General features: G+C 37.7%; 1 protein-coding gene and 1 pseudogene across 11 annotated transcripts in view; both read left to right on the forward strand.

Annotated features, from left to right (window-relative positions):
• Positions 1–341: 341 nt before the first annotated feature.
• RNF111 (ring finger protein 111) overlaps positions 342–21,225 on the forward strand; it is a 109,320-nt gene continuing 88,436 nt past the window's right edge. For 4 of the 11 annotated variants that reach the window (XM_073211909.1, XM_073211918.1, XM_073211917.1 and 1 more), the window contains exons 1-3: positions 342–740; positions 1,627–1,671; positions 13,643–13,747. The gene's annotated coding sequence lies outside the window, so the exon portion shown is untranslated. Of the gene's footprint in view, positions 741–941; positions 963–1,626; positions 1,672–1,713; positions 3,320–13,642; positions 13,748–21,225 lie in introns of those variants that run through there. The other 7 variants (XM_073211910.1, XM_073211916.1, XM_073211913.1 and 4 more) reach the window with 7 other exon arrangements.
• LOC140843169 (serine/arginine-rich splicing factor 6-like) lies at positions 13,761–19,620 on the forward strand (annotated as a pseudogene).

The raw sequence follows: 21,225 nt of genomic DNA on the forward strand, positions 1-21,225 counted from the left end.
CTATCATTTGCTTGGAAATACACTAAACCGTGATGTTTTTGCTTAATTGTGGCTTCAGTATGGTCAATAATTCTGCGGTTAGTTGTAATGTTTAGTTATGCAAAAATAAGCCAAGATGTAGTCAGTGTTTTGCTTACATACTGAGTTCATAATTACCAAGGAAAATAAAATAATGAGCTTTAGGACACCGTTCAGCTTCGCTAATAGACTGATAAAGTGAATACAAAGGAGGGCAAGAGGGGGCGGGCCAGTGAGAAACAAAAATCTGAGCAAGCGCAGAATCAAACAGATGTTACCGGAGGCGTGAAGGCTACTGCGCTCTCGCTTTCCGAACTGTCGTAAAGCCCCGGAGTGTCGTGCTCCCTCGGGAAAGGAGAGATTGGTTAGGCGGCGGCAGCGGTGGCGGCGGCAGGAAAGCAGCGGGAGCGGCGGCGATGGTGGCGAGGTGTTGGGTCTGCGCAGCATAGAAACGCCCGCAGCTTCGGGGAAGGAGTTCCTTTGGTATCAAACTAGGCATTCTGAACCCAAGCCCAGTGAGCTGGGCCGACCTGGGCGCTGCCGCTGGCACAGTTTTGGCGGTGGTGACAGACGCAGCTCCCGACTACGGGGGCCTGTTAAGGCCGAGACTGAGACGCCGATCACTGCCTCTCGACACATCCTCTTCTCCCCTCCCACCTCCCGTCTCCCTTCCCGGGCCAGGGCTCTCCCAGACCCTGGGAAGAGGGTGGCTAATGATAAAGGTGAGGGGCCCGGGGGGAGGGGCCCGATGGGAGGCCGCGCGTGCGCGCAGCGGGGGAGGGGCCGGCCTGGAGGGGAGAAAGAGGAAGGGCTGCGGCCGCGGAAGGCTGGGGTCGGCGCCCGGCCGGGTGTTCCTGGCTCCGCAGTGACTTAGGGGGCTGTCCGCGGAAGATGTGATTGTGTTTGAGCAAAGCATTTGTCTGCAGACACACCCACACCCCACAGTAAGGGAGTGTGGGTGAGGGGAGTTGCTTCCCTTTTTCGACTTTCCCTGGTGTCTTAGGATGGGGGCTGAGGGCTGAAGCGTGGGAGTGCGATTTGACAATGGAGTGGTGAGGGTAATCCGCACCGGGGGTGTTGGAGGGCGATAAGTCAGCCTTGACGATTAGGGAGTTGCCTTTTTATGTGATCAAGGAAATGTCCGCGGAACAGAAATACGCCGTCAGATTTTTGTATAGAGTTAGTTGGTCATTAAAAGAAGATATTTTTATTGTTGTTCTTAGATACTTTATCAGAGTCAGTGGCAGTGGTACAGTGGAATTATCTGTTCTGCACTGCAGAAATAGAGGTTTGTCACAATACTTCTTAAATAGGTTGTATGAGATCTTTAGAGGTACTTTCTTCAACCAAGTCTAAGTTTTAACGTTTAAGAGAATACCATAAAGTCTAGGGTATTCATATAATTTGTTCATGTTTGTAGTGTGGGGTGACTCCATTGTGTTGTATGCTTTCTTGTTTCTTGATTTATGTGTAGTATGAATTTTGAACTCTGGAGTGGTAAGATGCCAGCTGAGACAGACTTCATTTTATAGGTCTTAGAGCTTTTGAATATGACTTAAACCAAACTGTATTTCATTTGGTATTTTATATTTAATTTTCTTGTTTTAGGGACCTCTTCAACCAAAAAGAACAGACTGGGGAAAAGAAGCTAAGGTTCCATTTCCTTTCCTTTTTTTTTTTTTTTTTTTTTTGTGTGTGTCTGTGTGTTATTGCTTTCGAATGTTAGAATGTTATTTCGATATTACATGGAAGTTCTGTAACAGTGATTTTTACTTAATTTTATTAGGATGAATACCTGCATTTTGATAGTTTGTTACTATATGGTTTTAGTAAAAATTTTCATGTACATATAAACCATGTTGTTTTGTATGCTATTAAGCAGTAATCTTTGGTTGTGTATGTAGGACAACACAGGATGAGAAAGAAGCCCTTTTACTCTGAAAAGAATCTTACTTTTTTTAATTGAATTATTTTACTTTTGCTCATCTCTTGTCATTTAACCTTGGACAAATGACATCTCCTCATTTGTTTGCTAGGATTCAGAGTAGTATTCTAAAAACTGGTGGGTATGTTATGAATTGGTCTGAATAATATTGTAGGAAAAACTAGGATGAGTAGAGTCTCCTTGTTCCACATAAACTGCATTTATGTGTGTGGATCTTCTGTCACTTTTTTCTTTTTTGGTGTCAGTGACTTGCATGTTAGTTCTGTCACTAGAGTTGGATTTTGAAGAAAGATAATCAAAATAATTTCACTTTGGTGAAAAATGCATTATAGTGGAAACTACACCTTCACAAATTTTACTTCAGTACTGTATTTCTACAGATAATTGAAAAATAGCTATACTGATGTTTAAGAGAACAGTAATTTAAACATCAGAAGCAAAGGAATAGTCAGTAGATATTCCTAAATAGTTGTTTTCATTTTTAAATTAAAAAAGTGGAATAAAGAACTCATTAAATCAAACCAATTAGATTTTTTCGAGCTTTCTTTTATTATTTTGTCAAAGAGGGGTTTGTGTAACAATGCTTTACGTAGAGCATGATTATATGTGTCCCTGTTTTGACTTTTCCACCTTCGGGCTATGACATCAATAAAGAAAAAAAGTGACTACTAAAAATGACAGTGATTAAAGTATGATATAACTTGACATTTACCTTCTATGGTTGACATTGTATGAAAGTGTGTAGGGTCAGAGACAGGAGATCTGGATTTTAGATCTAGCTTTGCTTGCTATTCATTACATCTGTGACTTTATTGATTACCATCCTGGGCTTCAGATATCTCTCAATTATTAAGTGAGAAGTTTGGCATAGTTGTCTAGTTTTTCTCTAGGTCCCATATTTAATGGTGTGTATTTTTAGTTAGATGTTTTTCATATTTGTTTTGTATTCATTATGGTCCAATCCCAGGAAAGAAATGATACATAAGTAGAAGAAAAAGAAACTGTTGTGAATCCACCTTTTGTTGTTACAGATAATGCTTCTGTCTCCTTGTAGATGTTATTCTTGATTTAATAGCTCTAGCATGATACTAAAAAACAATACTTTGTTTTACTTCTGTTAAAGCTCTTTAAACAATCCTAAATAACTTCTCTTTCAGAAACCTGTAACACTATTCAGTAAAAGATTAGAATTGCATTTAGATGCCTTACACCTCTGTTCTTTCTTTCATGCATCCCACAGATTCTTGATAACAGCCTGGCCCAGGTTTCTACAGGCACTTGATTTAACATAACATGAGGAGTGAGCTACAGATGTTTAAAAAGAAGTACTAAACTGAGCTAATATTTTAAATAGAGGTACTGCATTATTATTTAGTCACTCAGTAAGTATTGATTGAATGTGCCATGTTCTTAGCATTATTCTTGATCTTCAGAGAAGAAGGCGCTCTGCCTTCTTGGAATGGATCTTCTACTGGGGGCAGCAGGTAACAAACAGAATAGTTTTAGGTAATGGTAAGTGTCATAAAGAAAATAGGACCATGTAATGGAGAATGAATGGAAGTGAGACTCTACTGTGGATTGAATGGTTAGGGAAAGCCTCTTTTAGAGGTAGTATGTGATTTGCAATCAATGACTAGTGCAGCAGGCAAAGGGAGCAACAAGGGCATTAGATTGGGTTTGATTATGGAGTATCTACAGATGCAAGTTAATTGTTTGGTTTATTTGATTTTCTCATAATTTCGGACAATGTAAAAAGAAAGTTTAAAAATATTTTATGTGTAGCAACCAAATGTAATGTTTTGACCTTATTTAAATCCTGATTCAAACCAAGTGTATAAAGTCATTTTTGAAACACTCCGAGGGAAATTTGAATGTGGATGGGTATGATGATACCAAGGAATTGTTAATTTTGTTAGGTATAGTTGTGACATTATGTTTATTTAAGAAAATGCCCATATTTTTTAGAGATGGTGACTGAAGAGTGAGGAAGAGAAATAAGAGGTCCAGTATTTGTTTTAAAATACTTCATAGCAAAAAAGGGTTAGATGAAGCAAGTGTGGCATAATTTTGGTAATTGTTGTGTTGGGGTGATAGACATGTGGGTATTAATAATATTGGTCTCTACTTTTGTGAAGTTTGAAATGCTCATATTTAAAAACATATTTAAGATAATTTATACCATATTTAGGTATCTGCTCCCTTTTTCCTCCCCCCTCCCCCCCCGCCCTCCCAGTTTTGATAAAATGCAGTGTTTCTCTTTCTAAACATTCAGCATTTATTCAACAAATATGAGTGCTGCATTTCAGGTACCGTGTCAGTGCTTGAGTTACAACGAAGAGAGCAGGACCTTAAGGCCTGACTTAGGAGGAGCTTATGGTTTGCTAGAGGAAGGGAGAGTCCCTCAGTTTGGATTTCTGTGTTTTCCTGAGGGTATGCAGGATCAGCATCTAAGTATTTATGTGGCTACTTAAAAAATATTTTCATTTTTCTGAAGCATTGAAAATTTAAGAAATTTTGTATGGGGCTATGTGCCAGTCTGAGTCACTGTTGTACTCATTTCCTTTATTCATATATGCTATAAGGCATCAGAATAAATCACTTGTTTTCACCTTGATATCCCAGTTTGCCTTAATTTCAATTTTTTATTTTGATAATTTCAGGCTTACAGGTAAGTTAAAAAAAGTATTGAGGACATTTCTTTACCCTTTACTCAGACTTACCAATGTTTAACATTTTTTCACATTTGCTTTCTCATTCTCTATTTTTTAAATTGCTTGAGAGTACATTGCATATGTTACACATATTTGTCTCTAAAAATTCACTGTGTACTGTATTCTCTTGCATTATCACAGTATGGTTACCAAATTCAGGAAATTTAACATTGATAATACTATACCTTTATCTAATCTATAGCTCCTATTCCAGTAGTGTCAGTTTATCCCAATAATAGCATTTTCCCAGTAGGACACAATCCAGGTTGCATTTAGTTGTTATATCTCATTAGCTTCCTTAATCTGAAACATTGCCTTAGCCTATGTCTTTCATTGCATTGATATTTTTGAGGAATACAGGCTGTATATTTTGTAGAATATTTCTCAGTTTGGATTTGTCTCATGTTTCCTCATAATTAGATTCAGGTCATACATACCCAGCCAGGGGTTTTGTATTCTCAGGGTATGATGTGGAAGTACATGTCATTAGCTTGCCCCTTACTGGTAATGTTAGTTTTTATTTACCTGTCACAGTGTTTGGTTTCTTCACAGTATAGTTATCATTTTTCCCCTTGGCATCTAGTAAGCAATCTTTGGGGACAACTTTGAGATATCCATCAGATCTTCTGTATCCTTATCAAGTTTCCCTGGATTTAGCATCCACTGATGATTCTTGCCTGTACTGATCTTTTTACTTTGATGGTTAGAAAACTGACGCCTCCATCTCCTCTGTCTTAGCAATAGGCATTCTGTTGTAAGGAGGAAACATCCTTTTCTCTCTATTATCAATGTGAATTTAAGTACTTCCTATTTTATTCTGTGGGTTATAATCCATTACTGCCATTACTTATTTTAATGCTAAATTGTCCCAGATTTATCATTGGGAGCCTCAACGCTCTGGTTCCTGTGTCTTTTTGGCAAAACCTGATAATTATTTTGTAGTACTTTCTTTCTGGCACAGCAAGATATACCAAGCTCATCTTGTATCTTTTTGGCCTGGAATCAGCCATTCTTCAATGAGTGCCGGTTCCTTTTAGTGGGGAATCCCAATTTGCTTTTCAGTTATCTGTTTACATGTAGAAATAATCTCTTCTTTCCTGAATCAGGACATCCTCTGAGAAACTAAAATTGAATTAGATTTTGATAGTGGATTTATATTTGTATGAAGATTTTGCTTATGAAATAAACACATAAGATTTAACAATTTATTATATTCACTATAAATCAACTTTACTTTCTTTTTCAAATAAATATGTTAAGTCTTGATTTGATCTTAATTGTGATCAAAGAAAATAGAGGAAAAAAATAAAAGGTTATTTTACTTGGTGTTACCTTATGTGTGAGTGTGTGTGTAAAGTGTAGAGGGTTTAATCACTTTAAAAAATGACTTAAGGTTTACATACTATAAACTAAGTCATTAGACTTTCTGGTCTGAAGGAAATTATTGCTTTTTAACTAGCTTTTTAAATGAAATTAAAAAAAATTAAAATATAGAATAATATTTCATATGTGAGTGGAAGCTGACAGGCACATTATTCCAGGCAGTTACTGTTACATCTTGGTCTATTTCACAGCCATTCTTTCACTTGTAGGTGGGGATTTGCTTTATTTATCTTATCTTTTAAACTTAATTTATAAGTGTTTTTCCGGGTAGTATTTTGAATTATTTTCTTTTTAATTGATATCTGTATATAGTTTTAAAAGTCATTTCCGAAGGGCTCATACTGAAAAACAGTAGTCCCCCGTGCCACCCCTCCTAATCCCCTGGTTCCACTTCCTAAGTGGAAACACTTTCAGCTCTTAAAAATTTGTTTTCTGGTATTGACCTGCACAGCAGCCATTATTTCTGCTTAGCTGCTTTTGAATTAAGTAAACTTTTTTTTTTTAATACATAATTTTTTGAGATAGAACAAAGGGTACCAAATTCACAAGGTGTAAAGGGTGTTGGGAAAAAGAGGCCTCCTTGTCATTCCAGTTTTCCTGCTACCTAATTCTTTTCCCTGGAAATATATCTCCTGTATTTTATATGTATTTCCATACAGTGGTTCTCAAAATGTGGTCTGTGGACTCCTGAGGGATTCTTCAAGTGTGTCAGAAGGTCTGCTAGGTTGAAAATATTTGATAATAATACTAAGTAATTCTTTGCTACTTTGTTGCCATTTGCACTGATTGTGTCAACCCAGTTATAGAACTGCTGACTCTTCAGTGCATATCAAGACAGTGGCAAAACTGTATTAATAGTCATTATGTTCTTCACTCTACTTTTAACTTATAAGTTAAAAAACTATTTCATCTAAGAATGTCATTTATGAAGCAATAAAACTTGTTGATTTTTTAATCTTGACTCTTGGATGTATGTCTTTCTAAAATTTCATGTGACAAAATGGGAAGAATGTTGTAAGGCCCTTCTGCTGCATACCAAAGTATGATGCTTGTTTTGAAGAAAAATAACTCATGTGATTGAGTAGAGAGCTGAACTAGTAAACTAGTTGCTTTTTTGTGGAACCCTATTTTTACTTGAATGACAGACTATAGTTATTAAAAGTTGGGTATTTGTACATATTTTCTTAAAAATAATGAAGCCTGTCACTCTTCGGGGAGAAAACTGCCAAGATAAAATTCAGGCTTTGAAGCAAGAATTCAAATTTTGGAAAACATATCTGCCACCATGAGTTTGGCAACTTCTCAGGACCTTTTTGATGAAATTGATGGAGACACTAATACATTTTTCTTCCTATTGTATACTGAAATGTATCAGTTTTTGGAAGATGTGTATAACTCCATGGACCAACTTTTTTTAAGTGACCAGTGCATGGTATTACAAAATCATGACGTAGGTGAAAGATCTATTTAAGGTCAAGGTAGATAATAGATTTTTAATGAAATAATATGAAAAGTTTAATTGATATGGTTTCAGATCCCACATTGCAACTAGCCTTTACAAAATTACACTTGCTAAATTTTGGCATACTATCAAACGAGTAGTATCCACACTTACCTGAGTTATTAAAAACCTCCTCCCTTTTTCAACTACATATTCTTGTGAAGCTGGATTTTCTTATTAGATTGAACACAGAAGCAGATAGAAGAATCCAGGTTTCTTCTGTTAAGTCAGGCATTAAAGAGATTTGAAAAAATGTATAATAGTGCCACTCTTCTCATTTTGGAAAATATATTCATAAATGTTACTTATATTAGAATGTAATGGGTTTGCTATTGCTGTTTTCAGCATTTATCAACTTTATTTTCAAATATTGTATCAAGAAATATGACCCACATAATAAAAGCCTTTTGGGTTCCTCAGTTATTTTTAAGAGTGTAAAGGGGTTCACAAGACAAAAAGTTTGAGAACTGCCATTCCAATTGGTTAATTAACTAGTTTTAAGCATTATCTTTTGACTGCTTCTGGAAAAGGAGTCCACACTTCTCTCTTCATCCTTTCTCCTGATATAGTTAATGCAATTTTAGATTACTTCAAATAAAAATACAGCATATATTTATTGACTCCCAACTACTTTGGGGCATATAGTATTGATGATCAGCTTTAGTGAGAAAAGTAAATTTTACAAATGGTGACTATGGAAATACTTGAGCTAGATAAAGAAGATAGAGGGCAGAGTTAGCTTTTTAAATTAAAGATTGTCGAGGATGGTCTCAAGGATAAGGAAACATTTCAACAAAGACCTAAAGGAAAAAAATGAGAGGGGCTTGTAGATACCTAGGGGACAAGCATTCCAGGCACATTGAATAGCAGTAGCATGCTTGGCCTGTTCAGGGAATAGTCAAGAAGCTGTTGTGGCTTCTCCAGCCAAGAATGGAGTGGATGACGAGAATGATAGTCCCCGAGAACAAAGGTAGTAAGGGTTTATATCCTTCAGTTTTAGGAAATAGTGTTACTATTGGCTGTGATGAATTGTTGGTCATTTTTTCCTCCGTTCTCTTTTTTTGGAGTTGCTGTCAGCTGATAGGATTTGGTTGCTCTCTTACTATTCTTAACTTTTTTTTCTTTTTGTAGATTTTACACAATTTTTTTTTGTTGGTTTAGTGGGGATGCAAGGATATTTGAGATAGAGAAATTTGCCATGTTTAATCAAAATGTAGGCTTTTGCTTTTGATAAATAGGACAGTTTTACCAGGAGCATGTTATATTATTGATTTGAAACTGGGCTGTCTTCCCAATTCTTAGTGGTAAAATCATATTTGAATATGTAAATAATTACAGTTTTCATATATATGAATAGGTTCATTTTACAAAGCTTAAGTCTAGCAGCTATGTTCTTTATACAAAATAGTCTTACTAAGTGAAGCAAACCATGCAATATAAGATTTTCTTTATAGAATATCTAAAGAATGTGATTTATTATCATGGATTCGATTGTACTTTCTATGAAATCACAGTACCTGCAGTATTGAATAAAAATGGCCATTTTATTTTCATAACCGTCTTCTTGCCAGTCATTCTTCTGATATGCCTTTATCCTTATTCTTTCCTTGAGGAAATCTTACATTTTTTTTTTTTTTGGTATGATTAATGTACAATTACATGAGCAAAATTATGGTTACCAGACTCCCCCCATTATCAAGTCCCCACCACATACCCCACTACACTAACTGTCCATCAGCATAGTAAGATGCTATAGAATCATTACTTGTCTTCTCTGTGTTGTATTGCCTTCCCCGTGCTCCCACCCCCTGCTACATTATGTGCGCTAATTGTAATGCCCCTTTTTCCCCCTTATCCCCTTATCCCTCCCTTCCCACCCATCCTCTGCAGTCCCTTTCCCTTTGGTAACTGCTGGTCCATTCTTGGGTTCTGTGAGTCTTCTGCTGTTTTGCTTCTTCTACAGATGAGTGAAATCATTTGATACTTGTCTTTCTCAAATCATTTGATACCTGGTTTATTTCACCGAGCATTAATATGCTCCAGCTCCATCCATGTTGTTGCAAATGGTAGGATTTGTTTTCTTCTTAAGGCTGAATAATATTACATTGTGTATATGTACCACATCTTTATCCATTCATCTACTGATGAACACTTAGGTTGCTTCCATTTCATTTCTATTGTAAATAGTGCTGAGATAAACATAGGGGTGTATATGTCTTTTTGAAACTAGGATCATACATTCTTAGGGTAAATTCCTAGGAGTGGAATTCCTGGGCCAAATGGTATTTCTATTTTGAGCTTTTTGAGGAACCTCCATATTGCTTTCCACAATGGTTGAACTAATTTACATTCCCACCAGCAGCTTAGGAGGGTTCCCCTTTCTCCACATCCTCGCCAACATTTGCTGTTGTTTGTCTTTTGGATGGTGGCCATCCTCACTGGTGTGAGGTGATATCTCATTGTGGTTTTAATTTGCATTTCTCTGATGATCAGCGATGTACCTGTTGGCCATCTGAATTTCTTCTTTGGAGAAGTGTCTGTTCAGCTACTCTGCCCATCTTTTAATTGGATTATTTACTTTTTGTTTGTTGAGGTGTGTGAGCTCTTTATATATTTTGGATGTTAACCCTTTATAGGATATGTCATTTGTGAATATATTCTCCCATACTGTAGGATGGGTTTTTGTTCTATTGATGGTGTCCTTTGCTGTACAGAAGCTTTTCAGCTTGATATAGTCCCACTTGTTCATTTTCGCTTTTGTTTCCCTTGCCTGGGGAGATACGTTCATGAGGAAATTGCTCATGTTTATGTCCAAGAGATTTTTACCTATGTTTTTTTTCTAAGAGTTTTATGGTTTCACGACTGACATTCAGGTCTTTGATCCATTTTGAGTTTACTTTTGTGTATGGGGTTAGACAATGATCCAGTTTCATTCTCTTACATGTAGCTGTCCAGTTTTGCCAACACGAGCTGTTGAAGAGGCTGTAATTTCCCAATTGCATATCCATGGCACCTTTATCATATATTAATTGACCATATATGCTTGGGTTTATCTGGGCCCTCTATTCTGTTCCACTGGTCTATGGGTCTGTTCTTGTGCCAGTACCAAATTGTCTTGATTTCTGTGGCTTTGTAGTAGAGCTTGAAGTTGGGAAGCGAGACCCTCCTGCTTTATTATTCTTTGTCAGGATTGCTTTAACTATTTCGGGTCTTTTGTGGTTCCATATGAATTTTAGAACTTTTTGTTCCAGTTCATTGAAGAATGCTGTTGGTATTTTGATAGGGATTGCATTGAATGTACAGATTGCTTTAGGCAGGATAGCCATTTTGACAGTATTAATTCTTCCTACCCAAGAGCATGGGATGTATTTCCATTTGTTAGTGTCCTCTTTAATTTCTCTTGAGAGTGTCTTGTAGTTTTTCAGAGTATAGGTCTTTCACTTCTTTGGTTAGTTTTATTCCTAGGTATTTTATTCTTTTTGATGCAATTGTGAATGGAATTGTTTTCCTGATTTGTCTTTCTGGTAGTTCATCATTAGCGTATAGGAATGCAAGAGATATTTGTGTATTAATTTTGTATCCTGCAACTTTGCTGAATTCAGATATTCTAGTAATTTTGGAGTGGAGTCCTTAGGGTTCTTTATGTACAATATCATGTCATCTGCAAACAGTGACAGTTTGGCTTCTTCCTTACCAATCTGGATACCTTGTATCTCTTTGTCTGATTGCCGTGGCTAGGACCTCCAGAACTATGTTGAATAAAAGTCGCGAGAGTGGGCTAAGGTACGCTAATAATTCTTTGCATTTCTGTGGTGTCATGATTTTTCCTTTCTCATTTCTGATTCTGTTTATGTGTGTAGATTCTCTTTTTCTCTTTATAAGTCTGGCTAGGGGCTTATCTATTTTGTTTATTTTCCCAAATAACCAGCTCTTGGTTTCATTGATTGTTTCTATTGTTGTATTCTTTTCAATTTTATTTATTTCTTCTTTGATCTTTATTATGTCCCTCCCACTGACTTTGGGACTCATTTGTTCTTCTTTTTCCAGTTTCCGTAATTGTGACTTTATACTATTCATTTGGGATTGTTCTTCCTTCTTTAAATAGGCCTGAACTGCTATATACTTTACTCTTAGAATTGCCTTCACCGAGTCCCACAGAAGTTGGGGCATTGTGCTGTTGTTTTCATTTGTCTCCATATATTGCTTGATCTCTGTTTTAATTTGGTCATTGATCCATTGATTGCTTAGGAACATGTTGTTAAGCCTCCATGTGTTTTTGAGCCTTTTTGTTTTCTTTGTACAATTTATTTCTAGTTTTATACCTTTGTGGTCTGAGAAGGTGGTTGGCAGAATTTCAATCTGTTTGAATTTATTGAGGGTCTTTTTGTGGCCTAGTATGTTGTCTGTTCTGGAAAATATTCCATGTGCACTTGAGGAGAATGTGTATCCTGCTGCTTTTTGGTGTAGAGTTCGGTAGGTGCTGTTAGGTCCATTGTTCTAGTGTGCTGTTCAGTGCCTCTGTGTCCTTACTTATTTTCTGTTCGGTGGATCTATCCTTTGTAGTGAGTGGTGTGTTGAAGTCTCCTAAAATAAATGCATTGCATTCTATTTCCTCCTTTAATTCTGTTAGTATTTGTTTCACATATGTCGGTGCTCTTACATTGAGTGCATATATATTTATAATGGTTATATCCTCTTGTTGGACTGACCCCTTTATTACTATGTGATGTCCTTCTTTATCTCTTGTTACTTTCTTTGTTTTGAAGTCTGTTTTGTCTGATACAAGTACTGTAACACCTGCTTTTTCCTCCCTATTGTTTTCATGAAACATCTTTTTTCATCCCTTCCTTTTTAGTCTGTGTATGTCTTTGGGTTGGATGTGAGTCTCTTGTAAGCAGCATAGAGATGGGTCTTGCTTTTTTATCCATTCTATTACTCTTTGTCTTTTGATTGGTGCATTCAGTCCATTTACATTTATGGTGATTATCAATAGATATGTACTTATTGCCAATGGAGGCTTTGGGTTCATGGTTACCAAAGGTTCAAGGGTAGCTTCTTTACTATCTAACTGTCTAAGTGGAAGTTACTTACTACACTAGTATAAACACAGTCTGATGATTCTTTATTTCTCTCCCTTCTTATTCTTCTTCCTCCCCTCTTTATATGTTAGGTGTTTTATTCTGTACTCTTTTGTGTTTCTCTTGACTGCTTGTGTGGGTAGCTGATACTACGTTTTGCCTTTAGTATTTGGTTGGTCCTCTTTCTTTGCTGTGTTTTTATTTTCTCTGGTGACATCTGTTAAGCCTTAGGAGTACTTCCATCTAGAGCAGTCCCTTTAAAATAACCTGTACAGGTGGTTTGTGGGAGGTAAATTCCCTCAACTTTTGCTTGTCTGGGAATTGTTTAACCCCTCCTTCCAATTTAAATGATAGTCTTGCTGGATGCAGTATTCTTGGTTCAAGGCCTTTCTGTTTCATTGCATTTAAATATATCATGCCATTCTCTTCTGGCCTGTAAGGTTTCTGTTGAGAAGTCTGATGATAACCTAGTGGGCTTTTCTTTGTATGTGATCTTTTTTCCTCTCTCTAACTGTTTTTAATACTCTGTCCTTGTCTTTGATCTTTGCAATTTTAATTATATGTCTTAGTGTTGTCCTCCTTGGGTCCCTTCTGTTGGGAGATCTGTGGGCTTCCGTGGTCTGAGAGACTATGTCCTTCTCCAGCTTGGGGAAGGTTTCAGCAATTATTTCTTTAAAGACACTTTCTACCCATTATTCTCTCTGTTTTTCTTCTGATACCCCTATAATGCGAATATTGTTCCGTTTGGATTGGTCGCACAGTTCTCTTAATATTCTTTCATTCCTAGAGATCCTTTTATCTCTCTTTCCTTCAGCTTCTCTCTCTTTCTGTTCTCTGATTTCTATTCCATTAACAGTTTCTTGTACCTCATCTAGTCCACTCTTAAGTCCTTCCATTGATTGTTTCCTTTCTGTTATGTCCCTCCAGACTTCATCCCTTAGCTCTTTCGTATTTCTCTGCAGCTCCACCAGCATGGTTATGATTTTTATTTTGAATTCTTTTTCAGGAAGATTGGTTATATCGATTTCACCAGGCCCTGTCTTTGGCGTTTGAGTGATTTTGGACTGGACCAGGTTCTTCTGACTTTTCATGGCAATAGACGTGATCGCCGGTGAGTGGCGTGTGTGTCAGCTGGGACAATAAAGTCCCTTCCTGTTTGCTGTTCACTTTGCCCTTTTTTGCTACCTATGCTGGTTAACCGCACACAGGGAGCAGTCTCTAGGTTAATCCCCTGAGGTGCAGTGGGTGGGGCGTCCCTTGGGATAGCCTAGGTTACTGGCAGGGGTCGCAGACAAGCGGCGTGTGTTCTTCTCCAACAACGGCGCCCCTTTGTGCCTTCCAGACTTTGCACCAGCTTCCTCTGCCTGTGCCTGGCAGCTGTGTGCAGGGGGCAGCTTCTGGGTCTGGTCCTGTTAGCTGCGCTCTGGGAGAAGACTCTGTGTGGTTGCTGTGGATGGGGCTGCTCCCTGTTGGTCCACAGCAATGGCGGGTCAGCCATTTTGCTTGCAGTGTCTGTGGGGAGGGGAAATGAATGGCAGTCTGTTTTTCGCTGTGAGGGGCTTCAGAGCTGCATTGCCACCCAGTGGGTTACGGTGCCTGATGTTCCGTAAAATTCCCAGCCTGCTTGGCTGAGTGTCCAAGGGTGATTTTGTCTACCTGTTAAACCCTTGTCCCTTTGAGAGTTTTAAAGCACCCGGTTTTCTTTCATCCCAGAGGAGCCAGCTGTGGGGACCTGTTCACTGTCTCAGTCTCAGATTTTACTTTTCCATTTCTCTAATGTCTAGTACACCATGCAATGTGTGTCTGGGCTCCTGGTGCAGATTACTAGGGCTGGTTATGTAGCGTCCTGTGCTTCTGCTCCCTCCCAACTCTGATTCTTTTCCTCCCGCCAGTGAGCTGGGGTTGGGGGAGTGCTTGGGTCCCACTGGGTCATGGCTTTGCATTTGCATCTTACCCTTTTCATGAGATGCTGAGTTCTCACAGATGTAGATGTAGCCTGGCTGTTGTACTGTATCTTCCGGTCTCTCTTTTAGGAATAGTTGTATTTGCTGTATTTTCAAAGTATATATAGTTTTGGGAGGAGATTTCTGCCGCCTTACTCACACTGCCATCTTGGGCGGATCCTGAGGAAATCTTAATTTTAAGGATCAGCTCTCATACTTCTGTGAGGTTTCTCCTCTAGAATCAATGCTGTTCCTTCTGTTTTCCCATAGTTATTTCATCTTTTTCTTATCTTGTAACAGTTACTACATTATACTAGAACTTTAGCTACAATTTAGCTTTTTGGAAGTGTAACCTCCAAAAATCTCCATGGTAAATAGAAGAAATTATGTTTGAGTAACATAATCTTGTATAAAAATAAGGTCATGGAAACAAGTCATGAGTAAACATGTGTAAGTACTCATAGTAATACATTTAGTTTAACAAGGGAGGTGAAAACCAGCAACCCTTCGTATGACTGGACTCAGCCTCCGCTGCAGTGTTAGGTGTGTGTTCGGGTTCCCACTGTCCCTGTACATGCACCGCAGTTTCTGCCTTGCGGTCTGCTGTTTGACAGCCAGCTTTTGCGCCCCCTGCCCACCACGGACATGCTACACATCTACATAGGACACCTTAGCTACAACGTCCGGGAGAAGGACATCCAGCACTTTTTCAGTGGCTGTGCTTGCCTCCTCGACATGGACCTCAAAAATGGGTAACGGCTTCATGGAGTTCGAGGACTCCTGTGACACCAATGACGCCGTTTATGAGTTGAACAGCAAGGGGCTCTGTGGCCAGCGCATGATGGTGGAGCATGCCCGTGGTCAGCGCCACGATTGTGACAGGTACAGCGGTGGAGGCAGATACAGCAGTCGGAGAACCTCGGGCAGAGACAAGCATGGACCAGTTCAGGCTTATTGTAGAAAATCTTTCTAGTCGTGGTTGGTAAGATTTAAAGGATTTCATGAGACAAGCAGGTGAAGTAACCTATGCGATGCTCACAAAGAACACAGAAACGAAGGTGTGATTGAATTTCACTCCTTCTCTGACATGAAGCATGCTTTGGATCAACTGGATGGTACAGAAATCAATGGCAGAAATATTAGGCTCATTGAAGATAAACCATGAACAAGCCATAGGCGGTCTTACTCTGGAAGCAGATCAAGGTCATGATGTAGAAGAAAGTTCTCAAAGTAGGAGTTGCAGGAGCAGCTGTAGTAGATCTTGAAGTATCTCTAAAAGTCGCTCCCGATTCAGGTCTTGGAGCAAAGGTCGATCACATTCTCGATCAAAAGACAGGAAATGTAGATCAAAAAGCAGATCCAAGCCCAAGTCTGATCAGGCCTCCTTCTCACGCTCTCGAAGCAAATCTAAGAATGAGTATGAGAAATCTTGAATCAGGTCTTGTTCTCGATCTCGTTTCCCCAAAGAAAATGGGAAAGGTGATATAAACTCAAAATCTAGATCAAGGAGCCAGTTTCATTCCAATTCACCTGTACCTGCCCCACCCTCAAAGGCTCATTTCGTGTCCCCTGCATCAAAAAGAGCTTCAAGATCCCATTCTAGATATCGTTCAAAGTCAAGGTCACAGTCCAGATCAAGTTCCAGAGATTAACCCAGAACTCTGTGTTCTTTGCACACTATTACAGAATACTCTCCTACTTGCTTAGGCAGTTACTCTTCTGTGTTTGTACTTGGCCTCTTCTGCAAGAGGAATCTACTGAAAATGGGGGCACACAGAAATTTGATTTGTGGCCAAATTTGATGGAAAAAATGAGGTTCTGAGGAAATGGTGGCATGAAGTCAAAGACCCTCTCCCTTCTTTGTAGAATTAAGACAACTTTGGTTTTATAGCTTTTGAGCTAAAATAACTTGTAAAGATTAAGCTCATTTAGATTTTTTTATTGTTTTGTTTGCTTACTTTTAAATTAACTGTTTCAAGCTTTGACAACTTAAAGCTTTAGAGGGAGAACTCAATTTTCAATTATGTTGGCATTTTATAAAGCTTGAGTTATGTAAAATTTAAATAAAAGTTTGCTACCAAGATGATTGTCTTATTGAATAGGTCACTACTGAATTCCTTTAAATATTGATAACTATTTGTGGAACAATGTAAATTCTATTTAAAGTGTGAAAGAATGCAGGCCTCCAACCAGCAATAAATTATTCAATTTGGATTTTAAAAAAACCCAGAAAACAGGCAGCCAAATAAGAATTAAGATCCAGATGTTTGTGTCAGACTTTAGGCAAGTCACTTAACTTTTGTAATCCTCAGTTCCCTGGAGATAGTAGACTTTAGTGAGAATAAAATAAAAACACAGCATATAGTTCCTTACAGGCCGTACCTGATCTGTTGACTGCTGCTGATTGCATTGTGGGTTATCTTTTTCTCCTCTCACTCCCCGCCCTTCTGTTCTTTGCACATGCTAGGCCTGTTTCTGCCACGTGATCTTTCCTTACTGTTTCCTCTGCCAGAAATACTCTTCCTCCAACCTATTCAGTATAATGTGTGGCTTGACTGACTGGTGGCTGATGCCTTCTCATGATTTAGGTCTTTAGTTTCTTACTGAGGAGCCTGTTGATGGTCAACCTTTACCATTTGTTTTATGTCCTTAATAGCACATATTTCTCAAATTATTTTGATTTTTTTTTACTTGTTCCACGTTTGTCCTTATTTGCATATAGTTCCCACAAGAGCAAAGACTTTCTATATCCTGTTCATGGCTGATCCTAGTGCTTAACACAGTGCCCAGTTTATGATAGGCTCTCAATAAGTATTGAATGAAAACAGTAAGTGAATAAATGGTAGCTAATGTATTATTGGTGATGTTGTATCTTCTAAGATAACAATAAGCTGCTGTAAAATTAATTTCTGTGCCTGGATGACATTTCTAGATCCTGGTCTGATCCCAGATGCTTAGAATAGAAAACTTTGGTTAACCTAACTTGTTTTTATTCTGTTTGCCATAGCTGGATTGATCTTTCTGAAACCCTCTTCCTAGACTCGTGGATTTACCTATGTTATTCCAGTGCAAATGAATATTTCTTCATATATAGCAGTTCTGGGTACTTGCTTTTCAGTCAACTTCCTTTATCTTGAACAAGCTTCAATTTAAAATGTTTTTCCTGTTCTCTCCTGTCATCCTTACTAACCTTCTGTGGCCTCTTTTTCTGATTATCCCCAGCAGGAAGAACTCAGTTTATGCATACCAAAACCAAAATTCTGAAGATACTCGGAAAGTATATAAGTAAATGTGTCTAGTATTTCACATGGGAATCCACATTCAGGTTAGGATTACTGTATTTATCTAGAATATGAAATTTTGGGGACACCATGGCATCTTAACTATTTTCTTAATTATCACCTTAAGCAGTGACTGGTAGCAAAAAAAAACAAAAAGGTTTGTTAAATACAGTGACCGGTGTTAGCATACAGGATAACAAATCCTTGGTTTCCCCAAACCAGTATACTAGAATTGTTTAGAAGTTTGCTCTTTTTGTTTTTGCCACAGAGATTTCCTTTTCTGTCTGACTGTGCAGATCCAAGGAAGACAAAAAGGTCACTTAGTTGGAAAAACCTTGGGAATCCCTAAAGTTGCCCATAAAATATGAAATCGAGTGCACAAAGTCCAACACACCCTGTTTTTCCTTCAGTACTGGAACAAATTGCATTCCATTGTTAAACACCAGATGAAGCTGTAGGCTGTGTTTATGGTCCATGTTGTAGGAAAAATAAATGGCTCCCATTAGGTTCTGACAGCAAGATGCTCATATGAGAGGCACATGGGAAGTGAGACCAACTAGAGAATAGTGAAATTTTATCTTTTCTATGTTCATTCCAGGAATATAACCATTGAGCAGAAAAGCAGGAATAATCTACATGGTTTATTTTTTCTTGTCTTCATACTAAGAGTTGAATTCACATTATGGATAATCTTCTCTGTCCAGAGGTGTTCTCCTTGATCCAGTTTTTAGTGTGCCTTTACCCTTAACTCATTAAAATGTCAGCAATTCTTTCTCTTTCTTCTCTTATGACTTGTTCTCATGTTTTAGAACATACTCTTTAATTAATATTCTCCAGGTTATGTATTTTAACCGAAATCACATAGGTAGAGCAAAAGTAACTTCCACCTACAGAAACTTCTTGTACTTCGTCAAGTAGAAATTGTTTCCTTGGATAGTTTTGTTTACCACATTAGATCCTATATTCTCAGGGCAGCTGCTGTCTTCCAGTTTTCTGTTTTCTTTTTATATTGTTACCTAGCCTTTGCTTTGGGCTTTATCAACATAGGGTTTTGGTCTGATCTTGAGGAGGAATTTGAGGTTTGCTTGGATAAGATAGACTAGTTTGAGGTGGTTGTATCTAGAGAGTCAAAGGCCTGCCAAAAAAAGATAAAATAAAATTGGGGAAAGCTTGTGGACTTTTTTGCCAAGATGATTTCTAAATGCTAGTTGACTCCTTAGCTTTAAAACCTGTAATAAAAACCATCACATGCTACATTGTTTTGCTTAAAATTTAGAACAACTCTGAGGTACATATTTCCATTTTTCAGATGAGGAATATTAGGCACAGAATAGTTATTAACTTGCTAAAGATTCACAGGAGAAATGGGGTAGGTTGGTGGGATTTAAGTTAGTAGGTCTTGAGTCATCTATGAATGGAATTCCAAAATCCAGGAGCTTAACCAGGATTTCTGTATTGTCTTTAAATAAAAAAATGTAGTGTATTTTTATCTCCAGTGGGCAAGGCTTCTGTCAGAAGAGAGGGAAGGATGGTTAATATTTTAATTGGGTAGTGTGATTGGAGGGTGGATTTGGGGCTTTATTTCTCTGTGCCTTTTCTAGGTATTCCAGGTTTTCTATAGTGAATATATTTTAAAAATCAACTTAAATGAGGTATACTTTACCAAATGATCTCATTTATTTGTGGAGTATAAAAACAAAGCAAAGCAGAAGGAAGAGAATAGCAGCAGCCTCATAGATGCCGAGAAGGGACTAGTGGTTACCAAGGGGGAGGTGTTGGAGTGGGTAGGGGCAGGGGGAAGGGGGTAAAGGGGGTATTATTATTGCACAATAATTTTCAGTCACAATTTAAGGTGGTCATGGGAATGGTGGTACAGCACAGAGAATACAGTTCATGGTCCTGTAACATCTCACTACACTGACAGTGACCAAGCTAGAAGGGGTGAGGATTTAATAATATGGGAAACTGTTGAACCACTGTGTTGTTGATTTGAAACCAAATCTTACATTTGAAACCAATGTAAGATTGTGTATCAATGATACTTTAATTTTTAAAAAGTGAGGTATAATTTATGTGTAATATAAGATACATATTTTACTATACAGTTAAATGAATTTTGGTAATATATTGTATAACCAACACCCCCCAATCAGGATGTAAATCATTACATCATCCAAGAAAGTTCTTTATCCTTCACTGTCATTCACCCCCATCTCCTGTCCCAGACAACCACTGATCTGATTTTTGACATTATGGATTCATTTTGTTTGTTGTACAACTTCATATAAATAGAATCTCATAATAATACTCCTGTGCCTGGCTTCTTTTGGTCATCAAATGTTTTCCCTCTAGTATTTTATTTTGAAAAATTTCAAACTTATGTAAAAATTGAAAGTACATTGAACATCTCTCTCTCCATCACCTCCATATTTGCTGTTTTTGCTTTATCACATGTTTATCCCTCTATCTGCTCTACTATCTGCCATCAGTCAGGTTCATGGGTGTTTTTTGTCTTGGATTTTCTTTTCATTTTAAGATAAGTTGCAGACATCAGTGCATTTTCCCCTAAACAAATTCAGCTTCCATATCATTAACTAGATTGGAATATTTGTATAGAGTTCTTTGTTTTTTAAGTAAAATTTATATATAGTGAAATGCACAGATCTTAAGTGTACCATTTGTTAAGTTTTGTTATCTGTGTAACCCAAATCCTTATGAAGAAATAGGACAATACGATTGCCTCAGAAAGTTCCCTCAGTTTTATCCCCATACTTTGTAGAACACTACAACTGTTTTAATTTTGTTTCTAGGTTTGCTTGTTCTAGAGCTTCATCATAGAAATGGAATCACATAGATACCTCCTATCTGATTTCCCCCAGCAGGGTGTTTGTGGGATTTATCCGTAGTGTTATTTGTGTCACTAGTTCCTTTGCTGCTGTTGCGGTTTGGTATCTCATTGTATTTATATATCGTTACTTACCCGTCACTTGTTGGAGATTAGTTTTTCCCAAACTTTCTGTTAGTATGAGCAAAGCTGTGAACATGTACACACAAATCTTTTTGTATACCTATGTTTTCAAACCAGTCATGGAATTACTAGATCCTAGATTAGATGCATGCGTAACTTTATTAGAAGCTACTAAAGAGTTGTATGTGGACTTCCAGTTGTGCCACATCCTTGTTAACATTTAGTGGCTTTGGTCTTTTTGGTTTTAGCCTTTTATTGGGTGCAGAGTTGTATGTCATTATGGTTTGATTTGCATTCCTGTGATGACTAAAGATATCCAACTTTTTTTTTTCTGTATTGGCCATTTGTGTATGTTTAAAAAATGTTAAAAATCATATGCCTATTTTGGGAGGGTTGT

The sequence above is a fragment of the Manis javanica genome, chromosome 8 (assembly GCF_040802235.1).
Source record: "Manis javanica isolate MJ-LG chromosome 8, MJ_LKY, whole genome shotgun sequence".
In the NCBI taxonomy this organism is placed as follows: domain Eukaryota; kingdom Metazoa; phylum Chordata; class Mammalia; order Pholidota; family Manidae; genus Manis; species Manis javanica.